Below are 17,660 nucleotides of genomic sequence, written 5' to 3'. Positions count from 1 at the left end.
TTCCCCAGTCCGGGAAGATCCCACATGCCGCGGAGCGGCTGCGCCCGTGAGCCATGGCCGCTGAGCCTGCGCGTCCGGAGCCTGTGCTCCGCAACGGGAGAGGCCACAACAGTGAGAGGCCTGCGTACCGCAAAAAAGAAAAACAAAAAAAAAAACACCTCTCCCGATCACGTCCCCACAGTGTCCCACAGAGCACTGGGAAGCAGGAAGTACCATGAAGGTGGAAACACGCCTGGAGATAGGTCCCTTTATTTCTTGGCCCAGGAATGTCAGACTGGACTGGCATCTACATGAGGAGGTGGAAAAATGGTCACCTCTGCAGTTTGAGTCAAGGGCCACCTCCATACTGTGAGGCTAGAAATTTTACCATTAGAGATTCATTTCTTTGGCCCTTTAAGGAAGGGCCTGAGGAACATGCTGATACTTTGGGGAGAGGAGAGGTGTCATGGGGAGTAGCGGAATTCATCGGAGGAATTTTTTTCCCTCTTACTTTTCATGCCGAGTCCCTGATCTTCCTTCCTGCACAAAGTGAATTCGTTTCCACGCTAACTGGTGGCAGTTGGCACTTCAGGGGGATAAATCCGAGCATGAGGGGTGAAACGAAGGGGCAGAGAACCCAGCTGTGTAGTGTCCATCATAAACAGTTTGTGGGAAGAGAGCACTGGACAAGGAGTCAGAAGACCTGGTCAAGTTTGACTGAGCTGCCCTGGGTGGCCCGGGTGACCCCGCATGACCTTCTGTGCCTCAGTTTCCACATCCCAGTGTGAGAAAGCGGAGGTGGTGATACCTGCCAGTACCAGGAGGCGCTAGGGGAACAGCGTGAAGGCACAGCTGGGCACCACCAAGTGTGTGAAACCCTTTGGCTCTCCCAAAGCACGGATCATCTAGCCCCACAGAGACCGTGCCCAGCCTCTGTCCTCCTCACACCGGCGAGACACACGAACTGAGCCCGGGAGCCCGAACAAAGCTGACTTGCATGGAACAAGGCCCACTTTATCAGGACAGGTGTTTTCCCTTTGAAAGTCAAATCTGAGGCCTTCGAACAAGGAGGGGTATTCACAGCACACCCAGGTCGGTGGGGTGGAGGCCCGGGCAGAGGCTGCATCCCTTTCCCTTCCCCTCCCTCCTTGGCCTGCTGCCCGTGAGAGACTGACCACTGGACTTCACTTCCTCAGACTCCCCTTACGTTCTTTCAGGCCCTGATGGAAATCTGAAGGGTGGTAAGCAAAGACTTGATCATTAGAAAGAGCCTAAAAGGTACCTAAAGGACAAAACTGATGCTTCCAAAAGAGAAGCCAGGTGTTAAACCGGGGCCCAGAGATGTTAGGAGGCCTGCTCAGGGTCACCCAGCAAGGTGATCCTCGGCTAAGTCCAGAAGCCCCCAGCCTTGATAAGGGATAACGTAGAAGCAACATTCTAGCAGCTGGGCGCCTGCTGGACTTGGAGGAACTGTCCCTGGGAGGACTGTCAAGATTCAACCAAACCAGACCAGGAGTGGGGAGGGAGGAGGGCAACAGCCACTTTCCCTTCTTCCGGAATCCCACCCCCTGCCCCACCCCGCCCCACCCCGCCTCCCCCTCCCGCTTAAGCCAGATGTTTCGTCATCCTTCACACAATTGCTTTTTTAAATCACAACTTTTCTTAAAGCATTGGTCAGGTTCTAGAGAGGATGTGTATCAAAAGCATCAAAGAAATAAACCACTGACGTCCCATATTTCAGAATTGGACACCCCCCCCCCCTCCACTGCTGGCACCCTTCTCAAAGCTGCTGCTCCCCAGCTCCACCCATCACAAGAAAGGACCCCAGCGAGAAGCATTACTGGGTCCTGATCTGGGGAAACACTTGTTTCCTGCCCTGAGGGCCACTGAAGAATGCTTGAGGGGACAACAACCGCCCAGCTGGAAGCATTTTCAAAGCCTCACTGCCCCTTACAGAAGTGCAAGGTCACACTCCAGCCAGCCAGCAGCCCCCCAGGGCTCCCCTCCCGACAGAGAGGCGACACTGTTGACAGAGCGCAAAGGGGCTCTCCTCCTCCCCCCCCCCAGTCCCGTCTCCTGCCCCATCCCTTCCCAGGGGCTCACCTGTCGCCCTCAGGGCAGCCATCACCCGTCCTCCTGCACCCCAGGGGGCCTGATGCTCAACCTCCCCCGGGACGCCTGGCCTCACCTGGCCTCACCGGGCTCCTGCTGCCTCCTTCCCCTTCGAGGAGACCCACTGTCTGCTTGAGCTCTTCCTCCTTCTAGAAGTCATCTCTGCCAACCACAGCCCAGCTGGTTTCCCTTCATTCTCTGCACTGGCATCTGGGGCGATAGAGCATATCGGAGAAGGGGACACCGTGCCTTTGCCGGGGAAGCAGAACAAACGCAACAAACCTGCAAGACCCACAATGCCCAGCCCAGTTCAGAGTTCAGGGGAACTAGGTAAACACTAGCTGAATGTGAGGCTATTTCCCCACAAATTCCACTCTCAAAAAGGTAAACAACTCCGGAGGCAACAATAAAAGAAAAATCGCAAGGTAGCACGAGTGATTGCCAAGTGTGCACGTGTTTGTGAATTTCCAGTGGATTTATTGACTTAGAGCACACAAGACTGGGAGGTAGACCAGCACTACTAGAATAGGCAAATCCTCCCCCAGCACACGCACACACACACACACACAGATTCTGTGTGATTTGAGGCAGTGTGGACCACGGCCCCCAGCTCCAATACCAACCGTTCTACCATTACTGCTCTATTCTCCATGTTTTGAAGACTTTTTGATCTTCAAGAATTCTTCTCTCAAATCCAATGCCACTGGAAGAACCAGCTGCCAGGGATGAGCATCTGATCCTGGAGGAGGGAGGCTCCCGGAGGGAGGAGGGGGCTTCCATGGTGGGGGGAGCAGAAAGCACCAAATGGTGGGGATACTTGAGACAGGAGGGGAACACCTCTGCGGTGGCACAGGCAGACGGGGGGTGGGGGGGGTGGGGAGGGGGCAAGCTGTGGGAGTGAAGGCATATAGCTGAGCTCATCCAGGGATAGGGTTTCGTTAATGTGACACCAAAAAGCCAGAGCTGCGGGCTTCCCTGGTGGCGCAGTGGTTGAGAGTCCGCCTGCCGATGCAGGGGACACGGGTTTGTGCCCCGGTCCGGGAAGATCCCACATGCCGCGGAGCGGCTGGGCCCGTGAGCCATGGTCGCTGAGCCTGCGCGTCCGGAGCCTGTGCTCCGCAACGGGAGAGGCCACAGCAGTGAGAGGCCCGCATACCGCAAAAAAAAAAAAAAAAAAAAAGCCAGAGCTGGGTTAGACCCATGTCATTTCCAGGTCCTTCATTATCTGCAGCTCCACAGCCCCACCCCGAACTCACAAAGGGAGTTAACACTGGGAATTTAAACACTGTCTTCAAGAAGCACCCACAGGACGCAGCCTGCATCTCTGACCCCACGGCTCCCTCCTTCCCCGTACACTGTCAGATTCACCTCCTCTATGTATATTTTCCTCCAGCCTCCCAATTCTGATCACCCCGGCCGCCCGCCCCCCTGGCCCCCCACACACAGTTCCCTGTGCCTCCCAGTCTGTGCTCCTGCCCTTCCCACCACGAGGCCTCTCCTCATCTCCAGCCACCTCCTCCAGGAAGTCTACCCTGAGAGCCTGCTTATTTAACCACTCACACGGTGACAGCTCTGCAGCCCCACTGGGACCCGCAGTTTACTCACCCTCACACTCTGTCCCGTCCAAGTGTCTCTCTTGTCTTAACTGTACCATAGGATTTTAATTTACGGAGGTGTCTGAATGGCACATGGAGAGGCTAATGACGTTGAAAGAAGAACGTATTACTTACATTTCCCAAGAGAAGGGGACACAGCACAGCACACGGGACCACAAGGAAAGCACTAGGCTTTGGTCAAGAGGCAGAAGCAGGAGCAAGGGGAAGGCCTAAGGCCAGAGCCTCTGTTGGGGTTTCCAATGGGAAAAGCATGGCAAAGCAGCTTGGGATTGGCTGGTTTGAACAGTTCCAGTGGCCTCTGAGGCATCGGGGCTGTCCCTAGTTGCCTGGTACCTGGCACTGGATTGGTTTAGGGCAGGGGAAATATTGGCTTGTGACAGAGTGAGATAAGCAGGGGATTCAGAGTATGGGGTCTGATCTCAGGGGAAATGTAACCACGTTGGCCGTTAGCCTGGCCTGGTGATTACTACTTGCCAAACAGACAAGTACCCTATCTAAGAAAACACAGAACACCCATCCACTCACTTCCCCTCATCTTGCTCTGGTGTCAGCGTTCATTAATCTGATCGCTCTCTCGCTAATACAGTAGTTCTCCTCCCCTCTAAATTTCTGATAACTTTAACACAATCCCATGCCTGGACGAACCCAGCTATCTGCCCTTGCTCTCGAAACTCGCTGCCATCAACGCCCTGGCACCGGCACCGTCCTCCCACCTGCCCTTCTTGCCTGTTACACAGCAGAGGTGTTTCCCATCCTGGTCTCAATCTGGAACCCACTCCAGTGCTTCCTCAGGGACCCCTGAGCCAGGGACCCCCACACCCTAGCAAATCTCTCCCATCAGCGTTCATAATTCTGAAAACATAGCAGCAACAGCAAAAAAACAAAACAAAAGACTTCCTTGATTAACTGCGGGGGGAGGGGGGGGAATGCTTGTAAATTACATTCCCAACAAAAGACTAGTTTCCCCTAATCCACAAAGATCACCTCTAATTCAATGAGAAAAGGGCCAACAACCTCATAGAAAATGGGCAAAACATATGAATAGACATTTCACAGAAATGGAAATACACATGGCTCTTGTATCTATGAAAACATGTTCAACATTACTCAGAGCAAGAAAAATGCAAATTAAAACTACACCAAGAAACTATCTTTGGGACTTCCCTGGGCGGCACAGTGGTTAAGAATCCGCCTGCCGATGCAGGGGACACGGGTTCGATTCCTGGTTGGGGAAGATCCCACATGCCACGGAGCAACTAGGTCTGTGCGCCGCAACTACTGAGCCTGCGCTCTAGAGCCCGCGAGCCACAACTACTGAGCCCACGTGCCACAACTACTGAAGCCCGTGCACCTAGAGCCCATGCTCCGCAACAAGAGAAGCCACTGCAATGAGAAGCCCGTGCACTGCAATCAGGAGTAGCCCCCGCTCGCCGCAACTAAAGAAAGCCTGCGCGCAGCAACGAAGACCCAACGCAGCCATAAATAAATAAATAAAACAAAAAAACTATCTTTGTCTTCCAGATTGGCAAACATCAGTAAGTTGGTAACACTCTATTTCGGAGGGTGTAGAAAAATGAGCGTCCTTGCACACTACTGGTAGGAGTGTACATTCTTATAAATTCTATGGAGAGCAACCTGCTGATATCTTTCAAAATACAAACCATCCGACTCACCAATTCCATTTCTGAGACGTTTCCCCACATGCACCCACCAACACTGCAAAATGACTGAAGCACAAGGAGATTCAGTGAGACACTGTGATGTCCCCAAACAGGGGATTTGTTAAATAAATTATGTGCCATCCATATCATGGAACATCATATAGCTGTAAAGGAGAATGAAGAAGCTCTCCACGTACTGATCTGGAAGCTTCTCAAGAGAGCTAAGTGGGGGCTTCCCTGGCGGCGCAGTGGTTGAGAATCCGCCTGCCCACGCAGGGGACACGGGTTCGAGCCCTGGTCCGGGAAGATCCCACATATGCCGCGGAGCAACTAAGCCCGTGCACCACAACTGCTGAGCCTGTGCTCTAGAGCCCGCGAGCCACAACTACTGAGCCCTCGTGCTGCAACTACTGAAGCCCGTGCGCCTAGAGTCCATGCTGTGCAACAAGAGGAGCCACCGCAATGAGAAGCTCACGCCCTGCAACGAAGACCCAACGCAGCCAAAAGTAAATAATAAATAAAATAAATAAATTAAAAAAAAAAAAAAGAGCTAAGTGGAAAAAGACCAAATCAGGGGTATAAGAATACATATAGTGCTGCTACCATGTGGAGGGAAAGACCACATATGCATTTACTGATCTGTGCATGAAATATCTCTGGAAGAATATGTTAAGAAACTGGTAAAGTTGCCTCTGAGGAGGGGAGGGCACTGGGAGGCCAAGAGAGATGGGGGTGGAGACTTTTTCACAGCGAAATCTTCACAATTTTTGAATTCTGAACCATGTACTTTTATTTTCTAAGGAAAAAAAAAGGAGGGTGGGGGCAAAACAAGCAAGATTAAACAAATAAAACAAAACCCTCCCTAACTCACTTCCCTTCTGATTTCCATGCTCTCTCCTCACCTTCTGCTGACACAGGTTTGGAAAAGCTGCCTACCAGCCCCCTCCGTCCCCTCCTGCCCCTTCCTCAGTGACCCCAGGCTGACCTCCCCCGTGGCAGCCACCGGACTCTGAATCCAGCGGCCACTTCCCAGTTCTCTTCTTACCTGAAGGCTCCAGAGACTTCACCGTGGGCCAGCCCCCATCCTTCAGCATCCTCGGGCTCCTCCAGCACCGGGCTCCCCGGGTTCCCTGCTCCCTCTCTGGGACACCTCCCAACGCTCTGTCTCTGAATGCTGGCACCCCTGGAGCTCACTTCTAGGCCCTCCTCTCCACACACTCCCCCTGGGCCATCTGGTCTACCCAAGGCTAAGCTCATCATTTACACGCATGTCACTCCCAAATGTGCATCTCCAGCCGGACCTCTCTTTTGAGCGCAGGGCCCCACCTGGAGGACCCCCAGGTATCGCTCACCCAACAGGCCCAAAATGTAACTTGCCAGCTTCCAGCCACTTTCATCCTCCACACCCAGGAGGCTCCCTTGCCTGTGTTCCCTCCTGAGTATCCCTGAATCCATCCGCTCTTCCCTGCCCCCACCAGTGCCCACCTAATGGAAGCCTTCCTCATCAGCTCCCCCAGCCTCCTCACTCCTTCCCACCTCAAGACCTCTGCACACAGTTACCTGTGTCCCGAATATTCCCCTCCACTCCCCACCCCTGCTTTATTCTAGAACTCAGATTACCATCATTCTCTCAAGAAGTCTCTCCTAAAAAAAAAAAAAAAAAAAAGTCTCTCCTGGCCCCTAGGCAAATAGCTCTCAACTGAGGGTGATTTTGCCTCCCAGGGGACATTTGGCAACGTCTAGAGACATTTTTGTTGATGACAACTGGGGGTGGGTTGTGTGTGGCTACTTACTGGCATCGCGTGGGTGGAGACCAGGGAAGCTACTAAACCGGACAGACCCCACGACAAAGAATTACCTGATGCAGAATGGCAAGAGTGCCGATGTGAGAAACCCTGCCCTAGATTAAGCATGTCCTCTGACACACTTTCATAACATGTTCCATTTCTCCTGCATAGCACCTATCCCAATTGTGTCAATATTTAACTGTGCAAAGGTATTGGCCAAGTTCCATTTCCTAAGCTTTATGGGATGAATAAATGAATTAGTCACTGGCTTGGGTTTATCTCTGTATCTCCACCTCCCGTGCCCAGCCTCAAGCTCAGAGCCTCGAGCTTGGCAGTGAAAATGTGCGGATCGATATGAAATACGTGAGGCAGGGACCGAGCGGTACTGAGCAGAGGCCCCCCTGTGTCCTGGCCTCCAACTCTGCTGGGTCCTCTGTGCCATCCGATGGCGGTCCTTTCCCTGCCCCGGACCAGCTTCTCCCCCTATTCTACAGCACCTAGCTCTGCCCAGCTTTGCGCAGCCCTCAAATCCTGCCTCTACCCGGGTGGCTCCATGGCCCCTTCAAGCCAGTGGATATGCCCTCATCATCTTGTCAAACTGGCTGCTCCTCCTATAAGCTTATCGGCAGCCTCGCCACCACTCACCCAGCAAAGTGCAAACCTGGGCACCCTGTGCAGCGCACCCACCCTCCAGACCTGCTCCCTCCACCCGCCCCAACCACGAGGCTCCAGTGTTACCCAGTTTTCTCCCACTTGGTTCTTGCCTTAAGCCTCTTTCCCTCCCAGACCATCTGTGACATCACTCCCAGCTCTGTCCATCTAAGATGATAATAGGCCTGTATCACTTCCTGATTAAAACCCCCTTCAGTGCTTCTCTCTGCCTACAGCATGGAGCCCAAGTTCCTCGCCTGGTCCAAGACCCTTCGCACTCTACCCGTCCAGGGCCCCATCTCCAGCCCCAAGCACAAACACCACTGTGCCACTTGTCTCCTGCCGCAGTCCAGGCTCTCTCCTCCCCTGCCCTCCCTCCTCCCCCTCCCCCTTTCCTCCCTCTTCCTCTACCTAGAGGCCTGGAGAGCTCATGTTCATCCTTCAGATCTAGTTCCAACACCTATTCCTCAACGGTATGGTGGTTCCTCAAAAAATGAAACACAGAATTTCCATATGATCCAGCAATTCCACTTCTGGGAATACACCCCAAAGAACTGAAAGCAGGGACCCAAACAGACATTTGTACAGCCATGTTCATAGCAGCAATACTGACAAAAGCCAAAAGGTGGAAGCAACCCTTGTCCATCGACAGATGGATGGATAAACAAAATGTGGGATATCCACAACTGGAATATTACTCAGCCTTCAAAAGGAGGGAAATTCTGATGTATACCACAACACTGATAAACCTTCAAACATCATGCTAAGTGAAAGAAGCCAGACACAAAAACTCACATGTTGGACTTCCCTGGTGGCGCAGTGGTTGAGAGTCCGCCTGCCGATGCAGAGGACATGGGTTCGTGCCCCGGTCCGGGAAGATCCCACATGCCGCGGAGCAGCTGGGCCCGTGAGCCATGGCCACTGAGCCTGCACATCTGGAGCCTGTGCTCCACAACGGGAGAGGCCACAACACTGAGAGGCCCGCATACCGCAAAAAAAAAAAAAAAAAAAAAAACCTCACATGTTGTAAGACTCTGCTTAGGTGACGTACCCAGAATAGTCAAATTCACAGAGACCTAAAGAAGCAGGGTGGTTACCAGGGGCTGAGGGGAGGAGGGAAAGGGGAGTTAACGGGTACGGAGTTTTGGTTTTGTAAAGTGCAAAGAATTCCGGAGCTGGATGGTGGGGATGGTTGTACAACGATGTGAATGTCCTTAATGGCACTGACCTGTATACTTTGAAATGATTAAAATGGTGAATCGTATGTTATGTATATTTTACCACAATAAAAAAGGCAAAAACCAAAACCAAAACCCAGCTCTCCTCGTTGAAACCCTCTGCACACTACCATTACCTCCCCAAAAAAACCCATGCACGCCCCCACCCTCCATCCCCAATTCCCTACCTCACACCCTGGGTGGAGCTGACCAGACCCTCCTCTGGGCACTGCAATTACAGACTGACCTCTGTACTCCCAGACTGCAGGGTTCTGAGGCAGGGGGCTTGTCTGACTCCCTGCTCCTTCCTCAGCATCTAACCTGCCGTCTAGAGCAGTCTCTCGTCCTTCAATGAGAACTATAAGACTGAATAACCCAGGGCTTCCCTGGTGGCGCAGTGGTTGAGAGTCCGCCTGCCCATACAGGGGACACGGGTTCGTGCCCCAGTCCGGGAGGATCCCACATGCCGCGGAGCGGCTGGGCCCATGAGCCATGGCCACTGAGCCTGCGCGTCCGGAGCCTGTGCTCCGCAACGGGAGAGGCCACAGCAGTGAGAGGCCCGTGTACCGCAAAAAAAAAAAAAAAAAAAAAGTATAACCCAAACCGATCATTTTGGGTTAACACTACCCCAAATTTCTGAGCCTGTTGTCCTCAGAACAGTGATTTACTTCCAAGATTCATTGACAAACTCCTCCCATTCCTGGAGAAGATAAGTCTTCACCCTTCCATTAAGCAACAAGGTCAGAAGGGGCTTCCACGGGCGGGTTAATAAACAACTAACTTGGGAGGAATAAACAAAATAAAACCAGGGATGGGTTGGGGTAATGGTGTGTGGCCCTTGGGTCTAACACTGCTGTGCTCCACCTTCCCCTTCCTCTGCACTGTGGGTGGGCTGATTCACTTCCTGTGTCCCCTCCCAGGGCAGTGGGAGAGGGGACCACGGAGCAGCTAAGTCCTTAGGGCATGTAGAGATGATTAGTCACTGGCTGGAAGGCTGCTGACCTGAGCGCCTGGGCCAACAACAGGCCTGCTTCCCCCGCCCCCTACCTTCTTATGTAACCCAAGGCCTGGGAGGCAAAAAGACCTTGGCCTTGGCTCTCAGCAAGAGGCCCAGTGGGCCCAGAGCCTTTCCTGTTCTCATAGCTCACATCCTACCCCGTAAGCCCTTGGAGACCCCATGCACAGGCTCCTTGGTTCTCACACAGTCAGCATCTCCAGAACAGGGGCTGAAAGAGAAAAGTGTCTTCCTGGTCCTGGGGGTAACCAGTGGGAGGGTCTTCAGAGATCATCTAACCCCGTGGTTCTCAACCAGAGACAATTCTGCCCACCGCGGTCGTTGGGCAACGTCTGGAGACACTGCTGTTTGCCGAGAGAAGTGAGAGGTGGCGTTACTGGCATCTAGTGGGTAGAGGCCAGGGCTGCTGCCGAACGTCCTACAAAACACAGGACAGCCCCGCAGCAAAGAAGTATCTGGACCTGATCTCAGCCAAGCTGTCTCTTCTACAGACGAGAAAACTGGGGCCCAGGAAGGGACAGGGTCAAAGTCATACTGTGAGTTAGATCGTGTCAGAATTAGAATCCAGAGGGACTTCCCTGGCGGTCCAGTGGTTAAGACTCCGAGCTTCTGCTGCAGGGGGCCGGCGTTCAATCCCTGGTGGGGGAACTAAGATCCCGAATGCCACGCGGCGCCGACAAAAAAAAAAAAAAAAAGTATATATAAAAAAAAAATTAGAATCCAGGGCTCCCCGCCTGCCACACCAGGCCTTCAGCTCCCCAGACTCCAGTGACCGACTCGAAGACCAGTGGCAAGCTGGCTGAGTAGCTGAATTCAGGCCCCTGGGATCTAGACACCCGTGATGGCTGGGCTCTGTGCCTCTGGCCGGCTCCAAATGCGTCCCATCAAAGTCATCCTGACCACAGGGCTCCCACATAATCAAAGAGGAAGAATGTCTTAAGGGGCTACAGTGTATCCCGGCAAGACGCCCATTTGAGGTTTAGGCAAAATTCATCACGCAAGTTCCCCACAGAGCTCTCTGGGGGTGGCCCTAGCCTGGTGTCAAGGACGGAAGAAAGGACAACTCTGTAAGATAAACCCTGGGTGAGAGGACAGAGCACGGGCAGAAATCACACCTAGGATCACTGCTTTGGGGGAACACTGTCTTTTTCCCTAGCTGCCAAAAAAGACTGTATCTCTCACACCTGTTGGCTCCTTGCTGCCATCCTGCACAATTTCAGAATAACACCTAGAGTCACCCTTGTCCTTTTCTCTCAGGAGCCAACACTATGTCTCCCACCGTGGACCAGACACTAGGGCACAGGTCCAGGCATTAGCACTGACAATGCAACCCCATTATTTATGAAGGACTGATTCATGTCATGTCACAACAGGCGTACTTTTCCATCTACTGTCGCTGAAAGCCACCAGACTTGTAGTGACGGTGGTAATAAAGGAGGCAAGGGACAGGAATGCATAAGCTATGTCTCATGTCAGGGTCTCCCCTCTTCACAGGAAGGGAGCCCATAAGGAGTGGCTGGGGGACAAGAATGGGGGAGGGGAGCTACAGTGGCCTCAGACACAGGACGAGTCACTTTTTTTTTTTTTTTTTTTTGGCTGTGTTGGGTCTTCGTTGCTGCGTGCGGGCTTTCTCTAGTTGTGGCGCGCGGGCTTCTCATTGCGGTGGCTTCTCTTGTTGCGGAGCACGGGCTCTAGGCACGCAGGCTTCAATAGATGTGGCACGCAGGCTCAGTAGTTGTGGCTCGCAGGCTCTAGAGCTCAGGCTCAGTAGTTGTGGCGCACAGGCTGGGTTGCTCCGCGGCATGTGGGATCTTCCCGGACCAGAGATAGAACCCATGTCACCTGCATTGGCAGGTGGATTCTTAACCACTGCGCCACCAGGGAAGCCCAGGACAAGTCACTATTATGGACTCATTTCTTCAGGCAAAGCATTATCATTGTTCCCTCCACCTGCCCTGCCTCCCTTCCTCCCCAGTTTTCCCAACACACTGGTAAAAACTCCTACACATCCTTCAAAGCCCAACTTCTGGAGTCTCTCTCCCAACATCAATTTCAGCTCTTAATTTGGCAAACCACAATACCAATGGGAGAAGATTTGGGGGTCAATAGCAGGGAAATCGCCAAAGTTCCCTATGCATCTAATGTGGGGGCCTGCACAGGAGCTGCTTCCCCTGTCTCCATGTGTGTGTCGACCACCCTGGCCTCCAGGCTCTTTGTCCTGTCTGTGTGGCCTACTTGGCTGACTGAGGCAGCACAGCATGGAGGCTAAGGCTGCAGGGTCTGGAGCCCGACTAATTCTGGTGCCCCTCTCCCTGCAAGTGTCATTTTGGGCAAAGTTATGCCACCTTTCTGAAGCTCAGTTTCCTCATCTGTAAATTGGAGATGATACGGTTTCAACCTCATGGCTGTTGTAAGGACTACCTAGTACAAGTAAAGTGCTTAGAACAGTGCCTGGCATCCGACTAGCATTTATTGCATGCTTATTACTATTATTAAAAATGTAACTCAGGGGACTTCCCTGGTGGTGCAGTGGTTAAGAATCCGCCTGCCAATGCAGGGGACACGGGTTTGAGCCCTGGTCTGGGAAGATCCCACATGCCGCGGAGCAACTAAGCGCGTGCGCCACAACTACTGAGCCTGCGCTCTAAAGTCCGTGCTCCACAACAAAGACAAGCCACCGCAATGAGAAGTCTGCGCACCGCAACAAAGAGCAGCCCCCGCTCGCCGCAACTAGAGAACGCCCGCGCGCAGCAACGAAGACCCAACGCAGCCATACATACATACATAAATTAAAAAAAAAATGTACCCCTGCTCCTCCAAGCAGTTAGGAAGGGTCTACATTCCCAGTGAGTGTCAGGAGGAAATCCACCTCCAGGGACCCCATCTCCTGTCTTTGTTCCTGCAATAGCCTCTTTGGGAGGTCTTCTTGCCATAGGTATCTTTTCCTCCAATCAATTCCACGCGGCCTAGAGTTCTCCCTTAGAACACAAACAAAAGTCCTTTACAGAAACAACACTGGCCAGCAGAATGATGGGGTGGGGAGGGAGACTGAAGTGGCTTGGTGTTCGTGGATGTGTCTCCCATATTTTCTATCCCATAGATAGTTCCAGCTTCTACCCTATCCCCCCGCCCCATACACACACGCAACCTTCTCCATCCTGCTTGTCCTGACACAGTGCCTCAGAATTTCAAGCTCTTGGGGCCTCCAGACAACCACTCATCAGATTCCTAAGTGAGGCCTAAGAGCCCCCCACCTTCTCCCACGCCTTGGGCAGAATAATGTCCTCGCTCTTCCTGGCCCACACATCTGGTCGCGCCTTCTCAGACTGGTTTGTTATCCTTGACCCAGCAGATCTGAAGCTCCACCTCTTTCCCCAGGGCTGCCAGGGACTTGGCTTGTCCGCCTGGGTCGTCCAGTGCCCTTGGGGAACCTGAAAAGGCTGCCTGGAGACGGCACTGTTTTCACCACTAATAGAGGCACCACCCACCTTTGGAAAGCAGCATTAGGAGGTTTCTTCTGGGGATGCGGGTCTAACCGGGAGCGCTCCCCGCTCTGCGCTCTCAAATCACTCTAGGTGCATGGTGATCTGTTCAGCTAGGAGCTGCCCCTCTGAGCAACTGGGGGCACCTGGTCTGAAGGTTCTTTCCAAGGCAGCTCCTGAGCACCCCTAGCAGCCTGGTGCAGGGGACAGAGACCCAGCTTAGAATTAACTCAAGTCCAGTCAGGAAAAGCTCCAGCTCTGTCTTCAAGCTCCACTCCTGTCTCTGGGCCTCAGTCTCCCCGACCGTACAATGAGGAAGCGTGGCCTGGATGCATTCATTTACTCAATGCATATTAACTAAGCACCCACTGCGCACCAGGCACTGCTCTGACTCCTGGGAATAGAGCAGAATAAAACAGACCGAAAGCCCTGCCCTCATGGAGCTGATACTCGAACAGGGAAGACAGCCAAGGAACAAGATTCTTCAATATTCTTAATATACAGGATGTTAGATGGTGACATGTGCTATGGAAAGTAAAGCAGGGAAGGGGTGTAGAGATATGACCTCTAAGGCTTATTCCAGCTGAGATATTCTGTGTCTAAAGGTCTTACTCCACTGGGTTCTTGTTAAGAGCCAGGAACAGGCAGTAGGAAGCTGGGTGGGCCCTACGTGTGCACAAACCCCTGGGGAGGAACAGGTGGTGTGTGTGTGGGCGGGGGGATGGGAGTGGGGATGTGCAGGGGCTTGAATCCCAGCTATGTTCTCAGTGGTCTCCCCCAAGGAGCAGAACTGGTCAACTCTGGGTGTCCTGGCCTGTCCTCAGGCCAAAGCAGACACCACATCTGCTAAGAAGTCCAAGGTTATAAGGTTCCTGGCACAGCCTCAAAAGTCTTCAGGGCACTGCCATGGAAAGTCCGCTATGCCCTGCCTTCCCATTCTTTCCTGGTCTTGGATCTCAGACCCCTCCCATCCCTCCTAGACCCTCCCCTGTATTGTAGAGTATCCCCTCTCCTTACATGGGGGCAGGGGTGGATTTTTCACCAATTTTAGCAATTCCTCTTCCATTCCTGTGAACCTACTGTGTGCTCACAATGAGGAGAGCTCTCAGAGGGATACCAAGATGTGTGATCCCTTCCCAGAAGGAATTTACAGCCCACCTGGGGAGGTCAGGCTAACAAACATGTGAGGAAAGAAAAATCGTCTCTCACAGTCTGCTTTGCAGCTTGCAGAGCGCTTTGGACCACACACTCTCAAGTAAAGCCATGCAGATTCTATTGTCCCCATTTTACAGATGAGGCAATTGAGGCTCAGAAAAGCAAGTCCTCTTCCCTGAATCCATGGGTCCAACCTGAATCCATGGTTGCCCCATGGAAGGATCAGGGAAGAGGCAATGAAGATTAGAGTTTCCAAATAAGATTTCTTGGAGAGATGGGTAAGACTTTGGTATAGACGGGCCAAGGGTCCTCTGCCTTCAACCTAGAGCAGGGCCAAGTTGGGCATGGAACCCACTTCCTGCTGCTTCTCCTAGCCTGACAAGAAGTAGATTGGGGGTAAGGTGAAAGCCTGGCTGTCTGGAAAGGCACATGGGATTATGGATGTGCTCACTGTCTTAAAAGAACCAAGTGGGGTAAGGATTTCAAGGACCCGCAGTGATGGCATTGGGCACCTTTCTGGTCTGACTTTTCAGAATGCCCTTTCTGTTCACCAAGGGCAAAGATCCATCAGCTGGAAAAGAGGCTCTGCTATTTCAGGTTAATTCATTCCATTCTTGTGGGGCACCTTCCGAGAGTGCCAGGTACTATGGTTACAGCCGTGAACAAAACAGGTCCTCGCCTCCTGCAGACCTCCTAGCTTAGCAAGGAGCCGGCCCTCTGTTGGAGGAGCTTCCTGACCAGATTTTATTTCTTCTTGGAGGTGCACTCTCTGGGCCTACCCCTTTCAGGGGAAGAAACTCAAGGGAGGGGGAGAAGAAATGAACCCCTGCTGATCAGGGGCCCAGAAAAATGGAGAACCAACCATCTGACTGTGGTTTGTGGTCCAGGTCCACCACTTTTCTCCAGCAAGTTACTTAACCTCTTGGAGCCTCCTTTTTTGCGCATCTGACAATGGATTAAGACCTATTACCTCACCGGTTAATTAGGGAGGGGGTGTGGATGAAATCAAGGAAGTGTCCACGTGAGTGCTGTTAGCTCTTCTCTGATGCTCTGATCTCCCCCACCTGTCCTCTCTGCTTCTGCGTGGTTAGGACCATCTTTCATCCCCTTTCCCACACACAGCTGAGCCCTCCTCGCAGCTAAGGCAAGAGGAAGCCCATTCTGTTCAAATCGTCAAGGGTTATAGAGGTCGCTCTAGATCCCTGCCTCTGCCTACCCTCTCTCCCCAGTGCTCATCTCGAGGAGTGCTGGGGGAGCCGAGGATGCCCCGCTGGGCTGTGACCTGCGGGAGACAAGACAAAAGCCCAGAACTCCCCGTGGCTGGGCACCCACTTCATCAGGGCCCAGACGGCGCCCGGCCCCCACCCCACGCCCGGCAGAGGGCCGCCCCCTCACCCGCACCCTGTCTGGCTCAGTACAGTCTCCTAACGTACATGTTGGCCGGAGGAGGCGGGAAGCACAAACGTAAACATCCCTTAAGAAATCGCCAACTCTGCCGTCCCCATCTAAGGATATATACATATTTTTAAAGGAACTGAGGGACACGGGGGAGGGACGCAAACGCTCAGAAGAGTGAGGGACGGTAAAAGCGAGAAGGCAAACTTCCAACCGATCTCAGCGGAGACCCCGTGAACCGGCAGCGGCTACCCCACCGCATCGGCTCCCGGGCGGAGGGCGCGAGGGCAAAAGTGGCTGCATTTCGCCGCCGTCCGGTGCACGGCATTCCGGGCGCAAACTTTCCAAGAGCCGCCCGGAGATCGGCCGGCGGGCTCCGGGGAGTCTGGGGGGCGGCCGCCGAGGCGGGGTGCGCGTGGACAGGGAGGCGGGAGGACGCGTGCCGCGGGGGTGTCCCGCCCTCGGTTACCTGGGTTCTGAGTGTCTCGGGCATCCGGCTGAGAAGGCGCAGGGACGCAACACAGGCAGGAGGAGACCCGAACTCTCCTCCCGGCCGCGTCCGCCACGGGACAGCCCGCGCTGCACCTGGCTGGGAGGTCGGCGCGCTTCCCCGCGGGCCCCGCCCACCCCTCCCGCGCGGGGCGGGGCCGGGAGGGGCGGGCGGGGGAGGAGCCGAGGCAGGGCACAGGTCCCATCGTGGGGCCTGCACCTAACAGTGTGCCAGCCACGCCGGGCTCCGTGACCTCCAAAGGGTCGCCCCCTCACTCGCCAACCTGCGGTGCGAGGCAAGCCCGGAGCCCAGGTGGAGTCGGGAGTGTCCGTAGGCCCCCTCTCCCCTGCACCTTCCATGCCCTTCATGCCCACCCCCACTTTCAGGGGCAGAGACCTGGGAGCCCCGAGGCCTCCTGGAGGGCAGGGCCACTGAGCCTGCTCTTCGGAAGAATGCATGGGGTGGAGCACAGGGAAAAAAACAACTGGGTGCCCGCAGCCCCACCCGACCATGAACTCTCCCCCGTGGGAGAGGCTCCTGGCTGCTCTGGGCCCCTGTCATCAGTTCCACCCAGCTGTCTCGGGAGTGCCCCAGCAGGGGGGTGCTTTGCCACCCTCACCCTTTCCCCAGGTCTGGAAGGTGCTGGGCCTGGACCTCTGCCACTCAGAGGACACGGTGATAAGAGTCAAAGGCACACAGAGGGCAAAGAAAAAACATCACCCCCTGACCCCCGCCACCCAGACTCCGTGCTACTCCCATGTGCTGAAGGAACAGGCTGCAGCTACTTCCTGCCTTCCCCCCTCCCCCTCCCAGAGGAACTCAGGAAAGTCCACTCTTTGGATAAAACTCCCAGACTGAAGTGGAGGTGCACCCCACCTGTGGCCCCAGGCTATCTGAGCTCCTTCTCCCTGCCTCGCCTTGTTTGCTAGGTGTGCAGGCAGTGGCAGGAGTACTGGACCTGGGGTCCAGAGACCTGGGCTCTAGCCTCCATTTAGCTCTGTAACCTGCAGCAAATCTCTGTCCCTTTCTGAGCCTCAGTTTCCCCATTTGCAGTGAGTGGGCTGCAGCTGATGATCACTAAGGTCCTTTCTGTGGATCCT

The 17,660-nt window shown here is 54.0% G+C and overlaps 1 protein-coding gene across 7 annotated transcripts in view; it reads right to left on the bottom strand.

The window, feature by feature from the left end:
* PAQR5 (progestin and adipoQ receptor family member 5) overlaps window positions 1-16,678 on the bottom strand; it is a 90,029-nt gene extending 73,351 nt beyond the window's left edge. For 2 of the 7 annotated variants that reach the window (XM_027123466.1, XM_027123467.1), the window contains exon 1: window positions 16,540-16,678. The gene's annotated coding sequence lies outside the window, so the exon portion shown is untranslated. Of the gene's footprint in view, window positions 1-6,413; window positions 8,156-16,539 lie in introns of those variants that run through there. The other 5 variants (XM_027123469.1, XM_027123460.1, XM_027123470.1 and 2 more) reach the window with 4 other exon arrangements.
* Between the last annotated feature and the right edge of the window lie 982 nt (window positions 16,679-17,660).

The sequence above is a fragment of the Aethalodelphis obliquidens genome, unplaced genomic scaffold, assembly GCF_003676395.1.
Source record: "Aethalodelphis obliquidens isolate GAN/ISIS:26980383/991018 unplaced genomic scaffold, ASM367639v1 scaffold26, whole genome shotgun sequence".
Lineage (NCBI taxonomy): Eukaryota > Metazoa > Chordata > Mammalia > Artiodactyla > Delphinidae > Aethalodelphis > Aethalodelphis obliquidens.
Note: the sequence above shows the minus strand (reverse complement) of the source record. Positions and strands in the feature narration are given on the sequence as shown.